The sequence below is a fragment of the Aphelocoma coerulescens genome, chromosome 9 (assembly GCF_041296385.1).
Source record: "Aphelocoma coerulescens isolate FSJ_1873_10779 chromosome 9, UR_Acoe_1.0, whole genome shotgun sequence".
Classification (NCBI taxonomy): domain Eukaryota; kingdom Metazoa; phylum Chordata; class Aves; order Passeriformes; family Corvidae; genus Aphelocoma; species Aphelocoma coerulescens.
This window is the reverse complement of record NC_091023.1, coordinates 8,194,796-8,220,085: the sequence shown is the minus strand read 5'-3', so window position 1 is coordinate 8,220,085 and position 25,290 is coordinate 8,194,796. Positions and strand designations below refer to the sequence as shown.

The 25,290-nt window shown below is 38.7% G+C and overlaps 1 long non-coding RNA gene across 11 annotated transcripts in view; it reads right to left on the bottom strand.

Annotated features, from left to right (window-relative positions):
- LOC138114718 (uncharacterized) overlaps nucleotides 1-25,290 on the bottom strand; it is a 216,402-nt gene that overhangs the window by 14,577 nt on the left and 176,535 nt on the right. For 8 of the 11 annotated variants that reach the window (XR_011152753.1, XR_011152754.1, XR_011152752.1 and 5 more), the window contains 3 exons: nucleotides 18,037-18,388; nucleotides 17,257-17,427; nucleotides 15,349-15,511 (listed from right to left, as the gene is read on the bottom strand). This is a non-coding gene — a long non-coding RNA (uncharacterized lncRNA). Of the gene's footprint in view, nucleotides 1-11,883; nucleotides 12,563-15,348; nucleotides 15,512-17,256; nucleotides 17,428-18,036; nucleotides 18,389-25,290 lie in introns of those variants that run through there. The other 3 variants (XR_011152760.1, XR_011152759.1, XR_011152761.1) reach the window with 2 other exon arrangements.

Here is a 25,290-nt window from a genome sequence, read left to right as displayed (position 1 = left end):
TTCAATGATTCTTGCATTTCAGGGGTAGATTTTCCTGTCAGATCCTATTCCAACCCAAATGGCAGTCTTTTTTCAGTTAAAACACCCTAATACTTTTAACAAATAAAAATAGTCTGACTCAAAAGATCTTGGAATCAGAATTCTAATTTAATTTTTGTGGATCAGGTGATTAGAGGAAATTATTAAGCATAAACAACATTGGATTAAAAGCAAAACAAGTTTACTAAAAATTACTTCTATTTTTCACTTTATTCCATACTCCATCTGCTTCTGATGACTTCATTTCTGCCTCTCAAGATCTGGAGAGATCGGTATTCATTAAAAGAATCTATACCAGTTCAAGATTCTAAGACCTAATGCTATGGTATAAAAATATAGACAAATTGAATTCACATTGGTAATGGCAATTACACAATTGAATTGTTGTATATTTATAGAAGCAGGCTCCAGAAAGTCCCAGCTGAAGCAATACTGACAGCAGCCAAGATGGCCTTTATAAGAAACTGGGAGCTGCTGCCTTTCGCCTGTTGGTTCCAAGTCTGCCAGCCCTGTCCTGGGGGTCCAGCAGCCACCTGCTTCCAAAGGATTCTGAGGAGTAGCACACAATTCTAGGCAAATGAGAAATATTTATGCAGCCGCATTTTTAGCTTTACTGCTTGTTGTACAGATTACTCTCCCAACTAAAATGGCATAGGACAGACAGCAATTGATCCACTGTACTTCAGTGCCCTTCCACAGTGTCCATGCTGGCTGCTTATAGAAGAGTGAGATGGACCATTCAATCCTTCTCTTACGTGTCCTTTTCTACAAATCCATTTGAAGTGGGCTCGGGATGGGATTGTCTAATCCAAGTATGGATTTTAAACCTTGCATATCAAGAGTATCATTCAATTTTGGATACAGCAAAAATTTAATGGCCGTTCCACCCATGGGGAGGAAGCTGGCATTTTATCCTTAGGGACTTTGTATCTCATTTCAGAGAATATATTTGCTTTATAGCCTCTCACTGAGTCCTGCTCAGATACTCTCTGTTTACTGTCTTCCTTAACCTAGAATACTGAAAACACATAAATATCCTTTGGGAAAGGATTAGTGCTTTTCCTATTTTCTCACGTTTTTCATCTCCGCCTAAGTCCATTTATCCATGCTAAGGCCACAGCACATTCAGAATGGGCTATTTCAAGCAGTGTTGCTGTTACAGTTCTTGCAGTACAGAAATATTATAAACCATGTCTGCACCAGGAGACTGGGGGAACTGCACAACTAACCTGTTCAGAAAGGAAAGCCAAACCATACTGGAGAATTAATAAACTCTCACAGGTTTGCATAACTATTAGACCAAGACCTGGACAAGACATGCAGTTGGTTACTCTGGATTCTTCTCTTAGCTTTCAAATAAAAAAAAAAAAAAAGGATGGCAAACTTGCATTTAATACACTCTAGCATGCAGCACAACAGAGCAGCTGTATTAAACACCCTGTAAACCTCATTCCAGAGCCCTGCCTTTAAGAAAGAAGTGAAAAAAAGGAGAAAGTGCCCTTTGGCCTCCGAAGTATGTTCCCTTCCTTACACAATAACTATGACTGATTCACACATCACTCTTCTGTGTACCTTGCCAGCCCAGGGCTTGGCTTAAGCCTTTTTTAACTTTTAAAAAACATCCTTAATGTTAGCACCCAGGTGTAAGCAACAGCAAGCAGAAGCCAGCATAACATTTCTGCTCCTGCACGTGTTTTAGGGATTCCTGAGATTAGAACTTTATTGTTCCAAGAAGAAACAGCCAAACTCTAGCACTAGGTTTGATTATTCTCATGAATTCTGCTCTTTCTAATCTTCTTCAGTGCTCTCAACCTCCATTTAATAAATCATGTTAGACAGGCTCAGCCTTCATGCTCACATAAACTTTATGGAGCGACACATAAAGTGGGCAAAATTTCAGGTTCATCATGAGTTTTTTCCTGAACTATGACTGGTTTTCAAATGAAAATGTCTTTACCATACCTAAACTGTACTTTTTTCATGCTACAGTTCCAAAGCTTGTTCTTGCTCCCAAAGGAGCCAATGTGCCTCATCCTCTACATTGTAACATCAGCAGATCCACAAGACCTCAGGTTCTGTTTGTGAAAGGAATGGGACCATATCTGCACCTCTGTTTAAAGGGAATACTAGGGTGTTTCAATCAGATTAATGGATTAATAATTTCCTTTAAATTAAGAGTGTCCAGACATTTCTTGCCTAATTGAGAGACCTGCAGCTTCACATTTCAGTCACTGCTTGCTTCTCTGCTTCCAGGGGCATCTGCGTATTCCTGTGGTTTGTGGGGCTTCACATTTTTTGAAGGAATCCACTTCGTACCAGCACCTGTAGAGGCACAAGTGCACCCTTTGCCCCAGATTATTAGTGGCCTTCAATTTTCCCTGTCTGATTTGATTTCTGATCAAAACTAAAGGGTTTTCCTTTAACTTTGCTTGTGTAATGTTGGAAAAATGTCTGATTATTGGCAGATTTGGTTCTGCAAAAGAGCTGTTTAAAAAATTTAAAATGTATAGAGCTTTATTCTAGTGCATTTGAGGTGTAGCCTCTGCCTCCCTCCTTTTTTATTTATCCAAAAGGGATTTTAAAGAGTGGTGTGTTCTTTCAATGATTGCTTGCCCTGTAGGAGAATAAGGAATACTGAAGGAGTGATACACACCCCAATTCATTAAGTATTTATGTAGCTCTTTTGCTATGTAAGATGGACCATTGTCTGTTTTTATTTCTTAAGCCACACCTACTGATGCAAACGCTTGCAGAAAATGCTGACGCGCATGTCTCACTGTTTCTCCTGTGTGCAAGGAGGCAAAAACTGCACCTGAAAAGGTGTCTACTGATACATGAATATTTTTCAGTTTCCTGAAAGATGGGTATTTTGTGATATCAGCTTGCCATAATTGCAGACTCTGTAATCCTCTTGGACTGATTACTCCTGTGGAAACAGGAGGTTGCACGAGCTGACAATCTGGGCAAGCACTTATGATTGCTTTTGCCTGATCTTTGCTAATGTGAAATGTTCACCTAAGTGCTTGTGCATTTTGATGAAAAAATGCATGACTCAATTTTGCCTGTTCAAAAATGTTTGGCAAGGTGTTTGTAATGGGCATTGTTAATTTGTCTGCTTCTTTATTTCCTTCCACCAAGAATCCTGGAAATGAAGAATGTGCTCTGATGTGAAAGATAATTATTTGTTTTCTCTGTTTTATATAATCTGTTGCATGCATGTAAGATAATGATATAGATCATCATTATCAACATTTTTAAGAGAGGTCCTTCTATTCTTTCGACCACATTAGCTACATAGGCTGAATCTGTTATTCGATTGAGCGGTTTCTGAAATAATTGAAATGCTCGAACTACTGCTGCCAATTAGACAATTTGAGAAGAACCTTCTACTATCTTAATGTCTGATTCCCATATTTTTGTTGTTGAGTTTTGCCATGTTATCACTGATGTATATGTTTTCCCTGAACCAACCGTGACTAATGTTATTGCATCTAAAGGCACTTCACTTAGCATGAGATTCTGTAGGATTTTGCATAAAAACAGGCAACTGAGAGGGACCCCATGCTGCAGTGATGGGCAGTAAGGAACTGAAGCTTGTTATTTTTGGTTCCATGGTCAACACTGCCATTCTGGTATCGCATCCTGCTTCTCTTTCACTTCTGCTTCTGCTGTTCGGCCAACTCCCCCGCCCCAAGCTGGTCTGTGCTGTGGTTTGTGGATCAGCTGGGGACAAACCCACGCTTTCCACACTTGAAACCTCTGAATCTTCCGCGCCTGCCGTGCCAGCATCTGTATTTAGCATTTCGGCCGGCTCATGATCTATGACAAATCTCTTCTGTTCTGTTTGAGTTTTAGCTCCCACCATCTGAGAAGGAGGCAGGGTCCCCTCCTCCTCCTGTTTGATTTGCATAGGCTGCACAAAATTTTTATTGCTCTGAGACTCTGGTATTAGCTTGCTTTTCTGGTCTATTCAATTTTGAGTGGGGGATCTTGCTATAATTTCATATACAACTCTGCAAATGGGAAGAAGCTTAGCAGCAGGACCATTTCCAAGTGTGGCTGCATTATATAGTCTTAGATCTTATGAAATCTCTTAATTGTTCTTTCGGGACAGCTATGGGGTGTTCTCTTACCACAGATTCTAGCTTATTAAGCGCGTCTGTCTGCGATTTTGACATAACATTTCCCATTATGAACTAAGGATTAACCCTGAAGCATATAATTCATACCTGACTTTGTTGCCAGAAGTTCTCCTCCATTCCCCTGCTCTGCGACTGTCCGGCAGTTTCTTTTGGTTCTGGTTCCTTTCACCAGCCTGTAGACATGTCCATGCTCCTTTCCCTGGGGAACATTTCTTTTCCTTTTCCAGCTCTGAGCTGCTTTTTCTTCTTTTTCCTCATTTCTTCATGGAAGTCCAAACTCTGAGTCCTCACATGGGGCACCAGTTATTAAATTTTCTGTTGCTGTTCCTTTTCTTTGTCTGTCTCTTGGTTCTTTTACTCAGAGTTTGGATTGAAATGCAGGAGACAAGGAGTTTTTCTTAGGACTCAGATGTTTATTTTTCTTATCTATAGTACAGCTGCACAGAATGTGCCTCTAAGTTGACAAGGTGGAAATGGCCCCTGAGTTCTAACTTCCGAGGTCTTTTAAAGCCCAAGCTACCAAATTATGGAATGCCAACTAATTTATTTTTACTTAAAATTCAAGTAACTAATCATTCATGTTCTGCACTGAGGGTTTTTTGAACCAATACCAGATCATCCAGACTTGTGAAGAAGAAGGAAGAAGAAAGAACTAACCTACACCCAAAATCCTCCATCTTGTTATATGTATATTACTATATTCCAGAAACCTAAACTTTCTACATCTCTACATATTCCATCCAGTGATACAACAAACTTCTTTTTTATTTACACAACAACAATCTCAGTGCTATCACATAATTTGGGAAGCTTTTCCCAAGGCCTCAGGTCAAATGCAGTGTACTTTTGAGTGTCAGTGCGTGTCAGCACTGAAAGACTGAAATTCTCTGAACTCAGGGTTCCAACAAGTCACCTTTTCCAAACATCTCCACAATGACTCTGCCTGTTGCTTTCTTGAAAAAGAAATGCTCAAGGTTGGTCTGGGTTACCAGTTTTGTCATGCAGACTAAACATTTGAGGAGTAGGTGAGAGGTGGATGGGTATCTCCCCACTTCCCCATTTTATTAGGATTTTAGGTTGATACGTATCCAACTGGGAAACAAAACAGTTTCTTGGTCCTGACCCTGAACATTGAGTGTGACTGTTGTGGGCTTGGTCACTCTAGAGAATGTCACTGACCCTGAGGACAATCAACATCTTACCAGACTGCACTGTAAAGCATTTCAAATAACTGTTTAAACTGGAATGTGATTTTCAGTTGACAGGAAAAGACAGTAAGCTGTATATTTTACAAACACCAGAAAAAAACAAGCTTATTCTTACATGTTTTAAAAGAGGCACTAAAACAGACTAAGATGAATATAAACTAGAATAATTGATGATGGCCATTCAGATGTAATTTCTATAAAGAAGAAAACACAAATAGCTGAACTTTAAGGACATAAAATTGCCTTGAAATGTCAATAACAATTAACATTTACATTCATCTCAGTATCTATTGGAATGCATGCTTCTTAAAGCCATAATCAGAAGGCAAACAAAAAACCAAAAATCGTCACTGTAAACAACCATGAAATTTGAGTTTGCATTCCCTTTAATCCAAGCTTAAGTAATGCTAATGTCTATCCTATTCATGCTTCAGCCCTAACAAAGCATAAGCAACAGAACAATTAATTGTAGTCAAAAAGTGGGAGGGAAAAGTTACTTTTAGGTTTAGTCAGAAATATCGTATTTTAACAAGATTGTTTCCCATATTTCCTTCATACAAAGACAGTAGCACACAATGAAGTGGGACAGAGCTCAGGGGATTATTGCATTTAGTAACTGGCATCCAGGAGACTATATCTATGTAAAACTGTATTTTTTTTTTTTCTAATTAAACCATAATTTCAGTATGTTTGAGCATTTACACAGAGTCCAGGCCTATCTCCCTTCAATTCAACTTTCAAATTCGGAGGATAAATTAATTCCAGAAAACATATTATGATATGCTCACCAAAAGCAAGCAAGCAGTACCTATCATGATATCCATTAAGAAGTAAATATTGTCAGGCAAGAAAAGTGCTGGACAAGAAGAATGGACTGTTACTCTACTTCTACCACAACCGACACAGCGTGGGTATTAATCAGCATACTGAAAGTTCCAAATTAGATTTTCTTTTGGGTAGTAGTTTGAATCTGGATCATGCTCATGTTCATTCAATTTCTCTCATAATACAAAATGAAACACTGTCCCTCAGAGGAGAAATTTAAGGTATGATCCCAGGAAATTCACAAAAACTTCATGCACAAGAGCTGTAGAGGACTACAGAAAAGAATTTTAAGCCAAAACTTTAAAGCTTTAGCTTCAGTCATACCTAACTGGTGATCTAAAATGTTCTGAAGATATAAGCCTTCATACCATTCCTACATTTTCTCATCTGCAAAATGGTGATAAAAATATTTATTTATCTGTTAGGGTTTAACTGCCTTAAAACTGCAGGAGGCTCTGATAGTATAACCAGGGCATATAAGAACGTAAGGTTATTCATAGGTTTGACTGTAGTCCCTGTCTCAGGAAAATCAGATGGAATTTTGTGTAGAATGAATATTGATGAGACAATAACCTAGGCACAAGTTTTACCACAAAGACTACAAAACTGAGCCATCATTTAGCTGTATCACCATCCTACAAATGCCAGGCAGTGACTTGAGCTTCTCTAGAATTTGAAGTTGACCTGAGGTTAGGAAAGATTGAGACTCTTGTGGAGTGTGAGAAGTCAGGGCCTGAGAATATTCTGCATTTACCACTCTGTGTATGGGCAAAAGCCCATCAAATTGCATCAACAGATAAACCATCTCCTGTCCCAGTCCCACGTGCCTCAGAGGTCCCATTCTCAAAGGCTGTGGGAGCTGTTTAAGGTCTATTTACTCATTGGCCACAATCATTGGATAATGTATAGCAATTTTATTCTGGCTTAGTACAGTTTTGTATGGGTGTTTTGGTTTTTTTGTTTTAGATTCTCGTCTGGTACTGAGTCAAAGTATAAAAACCAGAATTCCTTGGAAAATAGGGCTGACTGGGCAAAGGTTTTACACTAGCAAGGACGTGGATATTTAAAAAATATTTCATCCTACTTTGGTATAAAAATGAAATTATTCAAAGATATTCCCAGGAATTCTTTCCTGAATAGCAAATGATTCATGAGAGCAAAGTAGGAATCCTCATTTGAGTATTTACATGTCTAAGAAAGTCCACAACTAACTGGTTATAGAAGGAGCCTCTCTCTGTCCTTTTCACGTTTAAATAATTATAGTAACCCAAAAGGCTCCACAAGAACAGCTCTTCCCCCAGAGTGTGTTGGCCAAAGGACTCACCTGACATGTAGAGGTCAAAGGTAAATTTTTCCACATTAAAAATTAAGATATGGAAGATTGTATTTTACAGCACCACCTAGAAGAATGTCTTGATTTGCCAGATATTCTAGAGTGGTCTTGTTGTTTTTTACTGTATGTTTATCTCTTCTTTTGGATATTGAAAAGCTTTTGGTTTGAACATTTCATCCAACCAAAAGTGTCCCCATGAAAACTTGTAGGTTTTATCTCAGAGTCTGGGGGTTTTTTGCTGTCATTGGATTTTGGTTTATCTTGGTATTTATTTATTCCCTCTTTTCTTTTTTTATAACAGAAAAGCTGAAAAAAGCCCTACATTAGTTAATGTTCTTAAAACGTATATGAGTAACTTCTGTAACCCTTTTTCTTCACTTTTCTAGGAGTTATGCAATGTCCAGTGTTTAGGGACGAATTCTTGTAACCTTGAATAAATATTCAGGCATGAACTCTATTGTTCACAGAGTCTATATTTGCTCTAGAGAGCAAGCCTGGAAACATTTCATTATACTGCTGCACATGCAATTATGTGGTGGGAACATGATAACACAAAACTGGTAAACAGCCAAAAAATCTTTCTGAGTCAAAAATGAAAAAATTATTAAGATATGAGATCCACACTGTTGAGTTAAACACTTTGCTTTCCTTCCCCCAATTAGGTCCCATCTTGCACAGCTCCCTCGCTTCCCGCTTAGTCTAAGTCATTTAAAGTCCTTGGTATCAGAGAGCAGAAACTCCATGATTTTACCCTGGTAGCTGACTACATTCCTCAAATTTAGAGTACCAACTTTGTCAAGTCAACAGCATTTAAAAAATCTGAAGGTATTTGGTGAACAACATTAATAAATTCAGAAGCTCGCCCAATGAGAACTACCTGCTTTCCACCTTTGCCTTTGCACTATGAAGTGGAAGAGTTCCAGAAAACTCAGGATATAAAAATGATGGACATTATACAACAAAATCCCTGTATTATTACAAACACTGAACCTGTCTCATGTCAGTGAAGGTTTACTCCTGAAGAAGCATGTGTCCCCTAAAAAGTGGTTTGTAAGGACAACTTCATCTTAAAATCCAAGCACTTACATTCTCAAGCTCTGTCCTTTGCTAACTAGGGGCCTTACCCAAAGACCATTGAGCCCTAAGAAAGTTTCAGCTGATTGACTTCAAAGCTGAGGGCATTGGATCAGAAGATCCTGGCATGTCTGCAACAGCTCCTGAGAGGAAACTGAAAAAGTCTGTCCAATACCACCATATAAAATCAGAAAGAACAGAAGAGGACAAAAACGGGAGAAAGGTACTGCAGAGGTACATAGGTGCTCTTTAAATATCTGATAGCCTAAGAAACATGTGAGGGATGGATAACATATACTTTCAGAAAAGTTTACAGGGACAAGCACGATGCCAATTCAGTTTTAATTTTGTCTCCCTGTCAGCTGCAGACCCACATGCACCCTCAGAAATTGTTATCTTGGTTTACTTATTTTTTGAAGAAAGTGAGACCAACTGGGATTTCTATCTCCAATATCCACCCAAATGTGATACAGAGGGTGTGACAACTGACAACTGTCCTAACCTTTTCATTCTCAGAGACTTTTAGAGTTTCTCCATCTGCCAGAAGCCCTCTCCTGGCAGTGGGGAGGCCACAGTGCTGCTCTCAGACTACAGGAAGGCTCTACCTCTGGCCATTTAGACCAGACAATTATCTCTTCAGTTTTCTCTGAACACTATTTCCCTCAGAAAAATCCACAATCATCTGAAACTTTACCAATACCCACCGACAAGCACTTCTGACCCTCAGTCTCTCTGCTGTCTCTGGGACAGCAGAGACAAAATGATCTGTGTCACATATAAGAGTAAGATTCAAGTTCAGGTTTTAATACATTCTTTGCTTTTTGGAGCCTCTTTTGGGCCCTTGGCATTACCAGCATGTATTTACTGTAGTGGGGTAAAAAGAGCAGAGAACACAGCACATGGGAGTGATTTAAATTGTGTCATTAGCACATGGCAGGGGGCAGGGCTTCACTTGGATAGTTCACACATACCACACAAATTCTTTAAACAAATAAAGAGCTGTGTGGGGAGGGAAGGAGGGAAGGGGAGGGGACCTATACAACCCCCAGATTTTCCATGCTCTCCCTCTCTGGTTTGGAAGGCTGGCTTTTTTCCCCCACAATGTGATGCCCAGTCCATCAGAAACTCCGTTCACACGCTGCACACACTGAGGTGTCCCACTGCTCACATTTCAGGAAGGTTTTGGCAACGCACAAGCAGCTTTAGAACATGTACTGTGGACAGAGAAACATAATCTCATATATTTTTAATAGATACAGTCACCATTTCAAACACAGTATATTAATCCTTTGTGCCTATGAATTCTTGACAGAAACAAGTACTGTAGTGAGCAAAGTCCCAGGTAGCAGCAGGAAGCACAGACACCACATTAGGCTGGAGAACACCTTTCCCTTTTAAAAAATTTAATGATGCATCTTTGTGTAGTTGCACAATGAAATGTGGCTCAAAAGAAGTATCTGTCAAAGCTCAAGATGACACATCAGACCATTAATAAATCTGTGTCCTCACCTCTCTGCTGGTACATGGCACAAGGCAGGCTGCTGTGCTCTGATACAAGCAGCACTCACCTTACCTGTGACCTTAATTTCAAGGACAACAATGAAACTAAAAGGAGAGGGACAGTACTGAAAGAGGGTGACATACATAAAGATGATTTATATTGTTTAATAAAACATGACATGATTCTTGATTCAGTCAAATTTGTCAGTTTTTTAATATGGTGCTAGTCTACAACACATTTCATATGGATTAAAATTAGTAGTACTTTACATATGTTATTTAGTCACAGCTTCCTTATAGATAGGTAAATAGAATTCCCTCTCTTTTGCTTTAAGGAAACCTGAGGCAAAGTCATTCTGCATCAACTTTACTCATCAAAAGACACAAATATTTCTCTGTTGAGTTCCCCAACAGCCCCACAGTGTCCAAGATCCATTGATTTCATTGGTCCTTTTGAAACATCAGATGTGTTATCTTGGAGTATTAAACTATTCTAAAAGCCAAAGGTGATGGCTTCATTTAGATCTGTGTCAGGAACAGGATTAAAACCTAGGGACCTGAGAAGGCCAGGTGTGCCTAGAGAAACACAGGGCAAAGCAGATCTGAAACAGTTTAGGTCTTTTGCTCAGCCCCTTTCTACTTTAAAACCTTCGCTGGGCAGGCAGCAACAGGCCTTGAATAAGAGCAGAAGATGACAACCCCACAAGGATTTTGGGCAGACTTAATGGAATATCTAGATATTTATATGTCACCCAGATGCACAACGTGTAAGAGAATTGATTTACTGTCCCAACAGCTCATGGAGGAGAAAGAGTTATTGCTCAGACAGGGAACTGGAGCAGAAAGAGGAGTGGCTTCCTTACAACCCCACCGAAGCACACTCTATTTAAGCAGACTGCAGCATCACATTCCATTGTCAGGTTAATTTTACAAGAAGATTAGCAGTTTAGCAGCTCCCACAAGTGTTTGCAGCAGCAGCAGCCTCTACCTTGTTTCCAGAGTTCTGTCCCAGCTGAAAGGCAGATAAGCATAAAGGATCTGAAGGAATTTTCCAAAGATGCAGGCATGGTCAGCTCTCAAAGCCCACAGTGAAAAGGAAGTGTTTTCTGAAGTCTCATCACTACACATGGAGTTGAAGCACAAAAGCACTGGGGAGGGGGATTTAGAGTTTGGCAGATATGATGCAGAGAAGGAGAAATTAAGGTGTCTTAATAGATCTAATGCCTGATGGATTTTTAGAACTAGAATTCAATCCACATTTCATTACAGAATTAACACCATGCTGAACAGATAGACAGATAACAAGTAGATTTTCCTTCACTATTAAAAGAAGAGAGATTACAATCAGCTTTCCATCCTCATCACCATTCCTACCTCTGTATCTTCAGCTAATGTCAGTGAGAAGATCTGTCCATTTTTTGAAAATATCACCTGAAAAAGTCTGGAGGGAAAGGAGCTGAGAACACAAATACAAGAAGAGAATGAAGAGCACAGTGGCGTATTTAAAGACTTACTTTTGATCCCCTAGTGCCACCTTTGGTTGAAGCTCACCAAGTACGAACAAGCTTACAGTCATTCCCAGGAGAGAATGAAGTTTCATTTGCTTTATGTCGTTTGCAGGAAGACAGTCCTCCTGGATTCCTTATTTTCTTTTCAGGAGAAAACCAAACACTGAATTTTCTGCTATAGTGACTGAACTGTATCTCCTATTCCCATGCTATTTCTGAAGTACCCCCAGAAGTGTTGTCTGGAAAAGGCTCACCTGATTTTTGTGACAGCATTTCCATGTAGCATGGGGAAAAGGTACCTGCATGGAGTCTGCTTTGAGAGCTTTATACTGTAATATCTGAAAAAGGAGAAGAAAGGACCTAAAAACCCTTCTGCTATTTCAGTGACCAGACATGCCCTATGGATTTTTGTGTGTTCTAGTCCATCCCTACAGCCTTTGAGTCCATTGGGAGGGATGAGTTAAAAGCAGAAGATTGGAGATGAGGATTATAAAGAACACTGAGTGGCCTCACAGCTTGGACTGATCCTTGTTACATCAGTGTGAAGAGCAGTGATCCTCCAGCATGGCCAAGTGGAATGGTATATATGTGCCTGTTGCATCTCTCTCCATCTCTTCTGTCCCAGTGCTGTTCTGGGATCCCCCACACAGTGAGGTGACAGAAATACAGTCACTGTCTCTGTTTTAGATGGGGGGTTGGCTGATGGTTCGTGCTGACTCACATGGGGGGCCAAACCCTCAGAGCACATAAAATGTTCCAGGAAAGTCACCGGAACAATTTTAGCAGAGTTTCAGCAATTTTCTGTTGCCAAGAATTAGGCCCAGGAGCATAACAAAGACAGTGGTTTAAACCCATTAACAAGAGTGCACTTCTACCACCTTGCAGTGTGGTGGCGACTGACGGAAAGCCATTTCAAACACAAACGTAGGTGGTCTGCTCCATGATGCAGAAAACAGAGAGGGAAAAGAATTGAAAAGAAAAATTAAATAGGTTGATATAGATCTACCACCTATAGACAGGAAAAATATTACACAAAAATATGTGCAGATATGTGCGTATATATATTTATGCATACCTGCAAAGGTACCCATAGTATTTGTATAAATACAAATACATGTATATATGTGCAAACACAAGACACAGAGGAGATGTATACTATTGTTTCAACAGGATATAAAGGGCTAAGTTATAAAGCAAGCCAAAAGCTTTATAGTATACAAAAGTCACCCCTTGAAATATCAAGCAAAACAGTCATCAAGAAGCTCATGGACCTGCCAGCTGCTCTTTCAAAGTTTCAAGTTAACAATTGCTGAAAGAGGCCCTTCAGGCTTCCTTCCCTGCTGAGAATCAGACAAACCTCAGGTCTAGAGAGCTTCAGTAGTCAAAATGTTCTTCTGTAGTGGTAGCGTTGCACCGCTGAAACAAATGGATTTACTTCACTGCTAGTACAACTGGGTATTTAGGGAGAACTTGCTTTTGCAGGGTTATTATCCACCCTGTGTTGCCAGAAACCAATTTGTGGTTTTTGCAAGAATAGTCATATTGCACCATGGGGTTTTCAGACAGGGTTAAAGAGTCAAGCAACAGCTCCTCATCTTTCCTCCTCTGATGCTCCTCTTAGCATTTTTAATCCCATAGTGTGGAAGAGGAAGTAGAGCAGGAAAAAGAAGTATTTTTTACTACTAATGTATAGCAGAATATCATTTGCAGAATATATTACCTTTAAATTAGCAAAAATGGGGATAGTACTATTCCAGGTGTGCCTTTTCACATCCTGACAGCAATACCTTTGCCACCATTTTAGCTCCTGGCAACTTCCCTTTCCATTCCCAGACTGTTGTCCTTTGCTTTCCCTTCTCTGGAGGTAGCAGTTACATTGTCACTGGTGCCTCACACAGCTCCTATACACTCGCTTCCATCTGTTCTTATCCTTACGCAGCACTTCTGCAAAATGTATCATAAAGAAGCTTCTGGCTATTTTACTTGGTGCCCTAGTAATGATGTTCTCTTATGTGAGCACTTGAGAAAGATGACAGGTTGACTCTAATCTACTCCATTCAGGTGCCATTTGAATTTTAATTATCCCCAGCAAAAAATTCTATTTTCAGGCCATCCTTCGTTATATTTGAACTTAAGATGACAAATTTCATATGAGGAGATTCATTCCTGGTGACTGTAGACAGCTAATAGAGACATCTAAGCTAGGATCCTAATCAGCAGAAAGAGCAGAGTATTTATCTCTCTCCAGAGACTGTGAGCAGGGCTCAGTTAAGGGCCTGAAGCTGACTCAGATGCACCCAGGTTGTATTCTCTGCTTCTCATTTGCTCAGGAAGAATCTTGCTCAGAAAGAGTTGTCCCCTCAGAAGGAGTTCTTGGGGAACAGGGAGCTCGAAAAGGACACTGCTGCTGTCAGTGGCACAACAGGGCATGTTAGATAGGGTGTCATGTTTTCATGGTCAGTTGTATGGTCATCTTTGTCTCACCATCCTCAGGTTACCACAAATATGGTAACAGAGCAGGGAATACAGAGATGCACAAACTGTAGTGCCATTAAAGCTCAGGGCAATTCAGGTACCATCTCATTTCCCTCTCAGCCACAGGCAGCCTACTCCAAGGCACCTTGCACTGACTGCAGCCCTGCAAAATGTGGTCATATTCAGAGCTGAAATGCACTTTAGTAACTATTGTCTGCTTCATCTTAAGGAAGAATTTAGGAAATTTTGTTTCTTTTTAACCTTATTTTAAACGTCATGCTATTTCTGTTAATGATTCTAGCACTCTAGTCAATATTAAGTATCCAGTTGTCACTGCTAGATCCTGTATAGGAAATACAAGCAGAGGGGGAGGAAAGAATTAAGCCAGTTTATAGTAATTGATATTTCTAGACAACAATCTTGGCATCTCTTTAAATCCATTTATAATTGTTTGCTACGTGTTCCTGAATATGAATAGGCTATTTCACCCATGAAGGGTGAGTGCTAAGTTCCTTCCGTGGCTGCGAAAGATCCATAACTCACAAAGGCTGCAAGGCCAGAGTAAGCGGCAAAGATTTGTCTTTTTTTTTCCTCCAAGTTAAAGGATCGTAACCACCCTTCATGTATGAGATGGTCTATTTGTTCTTCTTTGCTGTATTTCTTTTAAATTAAGCTTTTTAAGAAGGGACTGAACCCTGGCATCAGATAGTAAACAGAAGGCTGGTGACTGAATAATTAGTACTTTGGGGCTTGTTGGATAAGCCAAAAACAATTTCAAATATTTTAAAATATTGTGTTGCCAGCCTTATTTGGGCTTTTCTTTGGGGCTTATTTTCACCACAGTGAATAACAAAAGTAATACTGAAGGAAATGTTTTGTTTGATTAGACATTAAATATATTGTTTCATTTGGCACCATACTTATCATTTAATTTTAAAAAAACCTAAATTTTAATACAACAATTTTTTTCAATGTAGACTTGGTCTACATGGGAGATAATGAGAAATGAAGCAAAGCTTTGAAAGCATAGCAATGTTAGTATCAAAGGACATCTAAACACTGGCACAATCATGGAAGGAGAAGTAAGCACAGGTGCAGAAGCAGAGAGGGACAATAATGCAGAAAGTAAGAAAAACAGAGCAGGTTTCATGCTTGAGTTTGAGGCTATTCCTCCTACCCTGACTCCTTGGGCCGCACCACAGTAACCCAGCACAAAGCAGCCACATCACCTTACAGGAACTTACATAGGGATGCTGGCAGGATATCCAGCCCCAGTCCAGGATAGAGCACTGTCCTGTCCCCACAGTCCACAGGGAATTCACAGCAGAAATACTCTCAAGATGATAGTGTGGACAACTCCCTGCACAATCCCAGTTCTCCAAAAAGATGAACTCAGAAAAGCTACCCCTGAAATAAAAATCAGAGGCAGAAATTGACTTGTACTTACCAGACACTTTTGACTTTGCATTCTACATAATAATCCACTTCTGACAGAAGTATTTTGAACATGTCAGACATCCAAGGGCTGCAAGACACTTAAACTTATTTTGCCACTTTAACAGTTTTTGTCCTCCTCACCAACATCTCTGTTACAGTCTTTCTCTCCCTGAATTACAGAGGCCCCAAATGCTGAAACCAAAAGATTTAGTGCTGGGTTTAAAAATCAATATTATGTCACTCTGCAGAGCTAGAAATGCAAGCCTTTCCCTCTACTGATTAAATGTTGCCAGCTTCCCGATGGGTTTCAGTGTGTTTGTTTCCAACCATGAAGGTCTCAGGACTTTAAAGAAATGACATTTTAACTATCCTTACAGGAAATGCATATTTGTCATACAAACAGGTTTTAAAACCTCAGTGAGTATATCCTGAAAGGATATACATGGATTTTACAGCACAACAAAGTGGTTACTGCAATTGCACTATCAGTTGTACACATCAACTGAGTCACCTGCTCCCTTCATCTGGCAGAGATGGGTACTGGCATTGGAAAAAATCGTGGATGATTTCCTTGCAGTGCTTTACAGACACAAAGGTATTCCCATAAAATATTAAGGTATTTGTCAAATACTTTACTTTCCAAGCAGTCTATTAGATGTAGCAATGGAATGTAAATTCTCTTGCCAGTAATAAGACTGAAAAGAGCATTGGCAAATCTGTAACCTGCATTTCCCCTTTATTATTTCATCTTCAGTTGTCAGTTTGTCATTAATAACTTTAAAAAGCTTTTTACACTTTAGGTGAAATACTTTTGTCTACTTCTTGCTCATAAGTAGTTTTGGAATATAATAATAGGAGTAGAAAAACATACAAGGTTAAATTTTCAATTATTATAAAACATACTAAAATAGAAAAATATTAGAAATACATTTTTACTACTTTTTATGCTCAGTATACAGCAGAACGTTGGTAGCACAAGCAAACAGCTCTCAGCTCAGCACTGTTTTTCTATGTTCAACAGAACTAACAAAACTTAGTTTCTTATAGTAAAATAATTTTCTATAGTAAAGGGTTGTGTCCTTTATTGCTGCCAAAGAAAATATAAAATGGCTGAATTCTTTCTGCTCTCTTATCCCTGGGCAACGATTTGTGTTTCTTTCCTCTACCTAGCTACTGGTTTCCAAGTTCTAAACCACTACTACAGCTAAGTGGAATTCAAACATGCATTACTACAAATAAAATAAAAATGTTTTCTATAAATCTCTCTCGTCTGCATTCACCTTCAAAGGACTTGGAGCTGGACTGGTTTTACCCTCAGTTCCCAGAAGTAATTGGGATCCGTAAGTGCCCTTCGATTCCCATAATGCATTTATATTAAAATTATACTAAATCTCAGGTTGCTCTGTGGCAATGTATTAGAGCTGATATAACAACCATCAGCCCAGGCAATAAGCACAATCTATCCATTTCTGTCGCTCACTGCTGCATGCAGCAAAAATGAGAAAATATAACCATGAAAGTAAGATATAGAAACATTTCAAAATTCTTTAATTTAAGCAACTTTTATGCTTCCACCTACTATTATAATTATTTGTCTCATCTAGATATTAAGGCTGAATTTTTCCTTATTTCTTAACCAACTCAGATTGTTAGGCTGAGCTCATTTTCTATTCATAATTACCAAAGCAAAAAAAATGCAAATAACTCAAACATACCTTGCAAGATATTTCGGAAGTTTTCCCAATTAGCCAAGGATTTCCTCTAGATAAATTTTCAGCCCTTTCAAAGAGGAGAACAAGTGTAGGATTTGTTTGTATGTACCACATATAGAATGTGAATTTCTGAATGTCTGTGCCAATACTATTTCAAAAGCCTGCTAAGATCTCCTGGAAAAAAAAAATTGCATCTTAATTTCTGTATTTATTTCCTTTCTTTATTTCAACATGAATTATAAATAACAATTAAGAATTACAGAACTCCTTTTTTTAATGAAACACCTCAGTCTCTAGTAAAAACTAGAGCTGCTCTAGTTGTTCACAGTCAAAACTTCTTATTTGTGTTATCTCAGCAAACTGTAGTGGAAATGATCACAAGAAAAGGTAATTATTATTTTTGCTTCCTTGAAATTATAAACAGGAACATGTTATTTCCTATGAAATAAAAATCTTGTAAGTATTTTTATTAGTAACAAACCTCCAAAGATGTAAGCATGGGTGTGAACAAAGTGTTAGACATTTACATTCTTCCCTCCAGAATGGATTTCTGAGTAGAATATTTTTCAAATTTACACCAGATATCAGTGATATCAGGCTTACGCCCTGGAGCTCTAGGCTACCCTGCCTGTTACAGAATGAAAATTATTGTTATCTGTATGTACTAGGAAGAATTAAGAGTCTCAATTCACTTCAGGCACTGCTTGCCAGACATCCTGGACCCAGAGTGCAATATTTTTTAGGTGACACATTTTAGGCTTGTGGGTTTGAAGAAACACATACCTTAGGCAAACAGGCACATAAAATAGAGCACATCTTCCCATCTCATTAGAGGACTGTATTTCTGAATCCAGCCACGTCTTCCTTCTGTCACGCCTTTTCTTAGGATAAATATCCACACTCTAGTCATAATGAGACAATTCCGAAATGCGATTCCCTTCAAATCAAAGAAGGTCCACATCGAAGCTCCAGCTACAAGCAGCACTTTTTTATGAGAATGTTTGATTCTTCAAGAACCACCTGGCATATGAATGTGATGAACAGATCACAGGAGGATGTTTTTTGTTAGTATATGAACACTGATTAGGAGTTAACGATGTCTATTTTTCTTCCAAGCATTTCCATCTAAGTTTTACTGAAAGAAGCAAATAAAGATGAAAATTTCTTCTGCAATCTTGTCAGGACTTGGTACTTCTATTTTTCTCCTTACCATTTATGAACAAAATTACATTTGGGAAAAATAATGAATTAATTTTACACTCAACATCCAAGTTCTCCAGACTGAATTCTCTCAGGCACCCTCACACCACCACATTGACTGACACTATGTCCAGCGGCACAGAGCAGCCAGTTGGTGTCTTTAATTAGGCACTAAATATCCCTAGATCTGCTTGTGTCAGGATTAGAGGGCTGAGGTTGGACATTCAGCCCATCATGTCACACACACAGAGCTTGATTTGTGTGCCACGCTGCTCAGCTTTCACTGAGCTGTACCTTCATACAGCCCAGCTGGATAAACCAATTCCATTTCAAGCAAATCCATTCTCACTGGCTTGTGCACAGCAATGAGAGTCTCAGTTAATATAAGGTGGTTTTCTTATTATTTCCTAAGAATGCACATTTCTAATTATCTCAGATCATGTTTTCTGCACTACTTTACCAAAAGGTCCTCATGTGAATTGCATCTGTCCCTCATGCATGGCATTGCTTTACTTTTGATTTACATTCACATGATTACTGTTATGATTTTATATACATATATATGATGCATAAATGTTTTACCAGCATAAACAGCACAATTACATGCTATATTTATTACACAAAACACTTCATAATTGATTGCTAAATGCTACATAGTTAAATTTTCCTTTCCCTGAAAAGAATCATGGCATTCAAATATAGATTTAAAAATAGAGTGCTGCCAATGGTTTTAAATAAATACTGTGCAGCACAAAATACTCATTGCTGGCATCAGCTGCAGTTTACTTTTGTTTAAGGCGGTTTAAGTTTCTTTTTAAAAATATAATCATTTTTAAGGGAATTAACCAATTTCCCAAAGGTTGTTCTCATGCCAGCCATGACAATGTTAAGCTTTAAACATTTTAAAAGGACTTTACAAGAAAGTTTTATCATTGAAAAGTAATTTTTGTCTGTTACTGTGATAATCTGGATATCAGACGTGCACAGACACATTCTCACAATGTTCATATATTAAATTTCAATAATCATCCCCTAAATTTTGTACTCTTTTCAGAACAGGCAATTGTAAAAACATAGAAGTTAATTCAATTCCAAATTGTAGTTTTGCTATCACAACACAAGGCATTTTTAGACACAAACACAGAAAGGGTATTTTTGCCTTAATTATTATTAGCATACAGTAAGATATCACCTGCTGCTATAAGTGCTGAAGAACCTGTCATAGCATGTGCAATTGCTAAGGTATACACACACAATAAGGGAATGTACATTTGATTCAAGCACTTGCTTTCTAAATTTTTTACTGCATATTCTGTAAATTCCATATTATTGGCTATTAAGAAATGCTGTAGCATTGCCAGAGGTTGTAGCTGTAATGAAGAATTGTTTATGTAGTGCAGGAAATTAATGCAAAGGTTTTCTAAGAGAATCCTCACCACTGGATTTGTTTAGCTTGTTGAAATCATTCTAAACGATATTGAAAAAATGAAAAGAAGGCATTTGTTTAATTTTTTTTGTTTTCCATTAAAAAAGGGGAAGGGATGAGAGTTACATTGATTACTTGAGATATTTGGTATATGAAATTTATTTTCTGAACTGCTGTGCACTTTTTAAAGTTAATTGTGCCATAAATCAAAACTGTATAATACATTTAAAATGTCGAAATATGCTCTGAGTGCAGACTCTAAAGGAAGTTTCTCAAAATCTATATGCTGAGCCAGATCTATGAATGGAACCCATTACTCTAAAGATTAGAGTTTAGTTAAAGGCATGCTTTTTAGTTTGTCTGCTAGACCTTGTCAGACAAACTAAATAATATGTGTATTGTACGGATCCCAATTAATGCTTCCCAGATAGAAACTAGGATTAGTTTTAAATTAACTGTGCAGATTTTGCATCATCATTTGAGTCCTCTTGCTGAAGGTTTTTGTACAGATGCTCCACTAGAATACATCCAGCTATTACCCTGTGGAAAATGTGGGAAAGTGTAGGGAGAGAAAGCAGCAAACACGCAATAATGTGGAATCAGCATGCCTGGCATCTGAGACAGCTAAACACCCAAAGCTCACTTATGGAATTAGTCTGGTCATGCAGCAAGGGAATTTCTAGTGGGACATCGCAACCATTCTGATCTATTTTAAGTTTCCCTCTTGAGAAGCAGAGAAACAGTCATTAATATTCTTTTCTTTCAAAGGCAAAACTCTGTCCTTGTTTCCTGAATGTTCCCCTTTGAAAAAAGAGGGAATATCCTGTCTGAGAGACCCATACCAATCAATGTCCTAATTAGTTAGGATTCTTTCATTGAAAATGATTTTTCATTTTAGAAATGTCATCTCTTTAAAAATCAAAGCTTCTTTGCAGAAATGCATCGCTTTCAAATAATTAAGGTCTGGCAGGAATTAACTCAGGGCCTGTGATTAGCTGAAGGCCTAACGACTAAGGCACTTCCTGAAGATGTGGAAGATCCCGGTTCAAACCCAGCCTGCCTGAGTCAGACCAGGAATTCAAACCCTGCTGTCGCTCACGTCCCCAGCAAATACTTCACATTTTGCTCTGGAAAGCCAGCCCTTCCTCTGTCAAAGGGCATCTCTTTATGCAGATAGAACAATGCCAAAAGCAAATGCTTTGGGAGATTCATCCCCAGCCTGTTGTAGGCAACAGCAATGTATTGACTGGGGCATCCATGCAGCAAATGGATATAGAAGGCTGAGACAGCATCCAGCTGCCTAAATAGGGGACTCCAGTGCCATTTCAAACACCTCAGTATGAGCCATCTCTTCTGCAGGTGTAACAGAGAGAACTGCAGGCCTGGAAGATGACCTCTGCCCAGATGAGAGGGTTTAAGGCATCTCCAGTGGCTGTGCTTAGTCAGGTAAATCCCTCTCATGTGACTGGGTGAGCCAAACGCTTGAATGTGCATTGCCAAAGTCCTCTGTGAATAACATGAGTTGGCTGAATACCAGCTGCTCTGAATGAGCCTTCTCTTAAAATTTCAGTAGTCTCAGTTAAATTGTAGATAGAAGTTTTGGGGTTTTGCTAACACTGAAAATTTTCTGTGATACAAAAGCTATTGTCTGTAAAGTCAAGTAAGTCTGAGATAGGTGCTCAGTGTGGTTTCCCAGAACAGCTTTGTATGGACAAGAAGAGAAGTCAATATCAACATTCTGTTTCAGAATAAGCTACTAAATAATGTCAAAGTAGTTCTAAGGGAGAAATCAATCCTATACACTGTGGGTCTGTAAGTTTTCCAGTCTACCCAAACCCAAAATACATCTGGTTTACCAAGTTAGGCTGCATGTGTGCACTAATAATAGCTGTGTTTCATTGTCTGAGTGGCATCTACACTGTTTTCTCCAGGAGAAAATTACCTAAAACAGCGTGTCCTTGAGGACAAAACTGCTGTGAGCTCGCTATGGGAATCCTATGGTATAGTTTACTGCCATTTGTGTCATTCTATTTAATTTGCTATTTCTTCCTTACGCCATGTGGGTAATAATCACAGCAAATTGATTCCCATGAGCTCCTTGGACAATTAAAGCTATTTGGTTATTGCCACCTGCCTGCTGTTTCCATTAATGCAGTTTTCAAGACTTTTTTTTCCTTCCTGCTTCTCACCCCAGTAAATTCTTTGCCCACATTGCTGTGCTGCAATTAGAGTTAAAAGGCTGTGGAGGGCATCTGTCCCTGAATGTGATCAGCCACGCTTCCAAATATTGCTTTGTCATATGCAAATTTAGTTTGCAGAATTTATGAAATTTACTTTTTTTTTTAATACACAGTCTAAGAGAAATATATATCTACTAACATACTATTTTAATCAGATTCTGGGAAGCTTGGCTATTGCTCCTGTAGCCATTTTATTCTCATCATATTTGTGATATTTACTAAATAACCTGTTATGTTCTGACTTCTCTGTTAAATACATGTATGAGAGAGGAAAATATCTGCTGGATTTATCTTTATGTGTGTGTGCTTTTCCTGTTTGCCATGTCTTTAACCATTTCTTTCTTGGAATGTTTTGGCTTTGCTCTTTTATTTCTCTAGTTCACTATCAGACTTTTCAGATCTGCATTCTCAAATAAGAGTGTTGTGATCTCTCTTTCTTTCCAAGATCAAACTGGCCACTGACTTTTGTGGAGAAGAAAGGTAAAAAGCAGAATAAGGTCATGGATCATAGAAGTAAAGATGAAAAAGGGGAAGAATGAAATGAAAGGTCTCAGTCCCAGTTCTGTAAAGGAAAATTGAAGTTGTGCTTTATACAGCAGCTAGAACAAGAGTGAATCTGAAACTGATTTCAGATTTTAAAAATGCAGTCAAATGAAACTAGATTTCCTCATTAACCTCCTTTAACTGCTATAGTCAGATCACAGAATCACAGCATATTATGAGTTAGAAGGTACACACAAGGACCACCAAGTACAACTCTTAAGTGAATGGCCTGATGCATTTGTTATTTATAGCCTGGGTTCTCCACACGAAATCACCAAGACTGAGAGGTTGCAGTGGGATAAACACTTTGCAAGAATCATCCTTACATCATTCTGATGATCACAAATAGCTGATCAACTTACAGACAAGTCCTTATGGACTCACTAACTTGTCACTGCACAAATACAGCCCTATGGTGTTCCCCATATTGCAAGTGGCAATGAGAAAAGACAAAACTTGAAAAATAGCCTTGATTTTACCCATTGCTATTACTCTTTTTTCAGTCAAGGTAAGTTTGTATACAAAGGTATTTAGACCCACAGCCTAAGCACAAATGTGGATCCAAAAAAGCAACATACAAACTGAATGGGCATGTAGGACATAAACTGGATCAGCAACAGGGAGAACAGACATCAAGCCAATTCTGGCTTTGTTCCCCAACAAACATGGCAGAAAAATGGTGAGTAAAAGAAGAGGCAGAAGTCATCAAAAAAACCCCTAATTTAGGAACCTAATTTAGGAATTTTTTAAAAAATTTCCTTGGATTATCTAATGTTCCGCTAGATCTTAAACACCAGGGTAGAATTTCCAGTCTTTGCAGATCATTTAAAAGCTTAAGGGATTATCAAACCAGTCGTTTAAAACGACATTTTCACTGTACAAATATTTGTCTATTAAATAGGCTATATGGCACAGGACCTGATCAGCCTTGGCAGTGTTACAGGTTCTTCATACACTGCAAACCCCACTGTTTCCTCATAAAGCTGTCAAGTCTCGGTTTAATGAAACATATATAAATTCAGTGATGTTAGCCATGTCTTGGCAAGTTAATTCATTTTGGTTTTATCCTGTTGAGTTCCTCCTATTAGGACTTTTATCAATTTATCATTTTAGGAACACCACAGCAGATCTCTTGCTGGCACTGGAATACAAAATTGAAGAATAAGTTTAATTTTCAAACAGCAAAAAGATATATAAAAAATACCTCTTGGTTGACCATTATTATATTAACTAGCAGACAATGAAAAATCAGGGAGCTTTAGTAAGTACTGTCTCCAAACTGACCCTTAACCTCTACTTGAGACTTCCTACTGTCCCACAAATTGTTCCATGCCCTATGCATTTGTAATTAGAGCCAAGGGATTTCACTTCACATTCCCTTCCCAGACACAGGGCCTGAATGATCCAGAAGATAAGAAGAGTTTTCACTGAATGGTTGGAAAAGGCCTCTAAGATCACTGAGTCCAACAATTCCCCCAGCATTGCCAAGGCAACCACTAAACCACGGCCCCAAGTGCCACATCCACACAGCTTTTAAACATGTCCAGGAATGGCAACTCAATCACAGCCCTGGGCAGGCTGTTCCAGTGCCTGACAACCCTTCTTGTGAAGAAGTTTTCCCCAATATCCAATCTGAACGTCCCCTGGCACAACTTGAGTCCTGTCATCTGGGAGAAGAGACCACCCCTCACTCCTCTATACCTGCTCATATTTGCAGGAAACAGTGGAAACATGAATTGAAGTAACCAAGTTGTTTCATTTGAAAAACATAAATACACAATGTTTCCAAGTGTACAATGAAAACCTGAAAATTTGCCCACTGAATTTATGATGAATGCATTGAATTTCCTTGAAGATTCTGAGCAGACATTTAAACATCTGAGGTAAACAATCAGTCTATTCCCAGAAGAATTTGTAAGAGAAGTGAAAAGCTAAAAATAACCCAATGCATTAATTCTGTCAAGTTATTTACATGGTCCCATTTACAATTCTAGTTCAGTTTCTTTATCTCCATAGAGAGTTTTGAACTGAAGGGACAAATTTTGTCCAAAAAGAAGTTTGCATGTAATCACACTGCGGCTTTTTTTCTTTTTCATCTCTGGTGGCCCACGTGAACAAATGGCAACTATTCCACACAGAACAAAAAAGAAGACAAAGAAGCGAAGACAAAATGGAACAGCCTGTGTGCTCCAGTGCTGTAGGTATCAGGGAAGAGGGCTAGAACCAGCAGTGAGATTCAGAGAGAGGGATGATAGAAATGACCTTATTTTTCTTCCAGAAGCACGACTGAGTGGGGGGGAAAAAAAAAAAAAAAAAAAAAAAAAAAAAAAAAAAAAAATCAGAGCTAGCAATAAACCTTCCCTCATTTTCCATTACCCTTCAGGAGATTTCTTTGATGGGAATTAGACAGCCCCCTGCAGGAAGCTCTTTAGTTCTTGTTAAGTCTTTGCGCAGCATGTTTGTTGGAAAGGAAAGCTTGTGTTTGATGCTGTTCATCACTGTTGTTGCTCATTTTCAGAGGTTAGGAAACATCAGTCTGTTTGCACCCCTTTTGAGGGCTGCCAATGTGAAGATCTCACATGAGTTCCAAGCTTCTGGCTGCTGTGTTACAGCACATCCCCTTAGGCA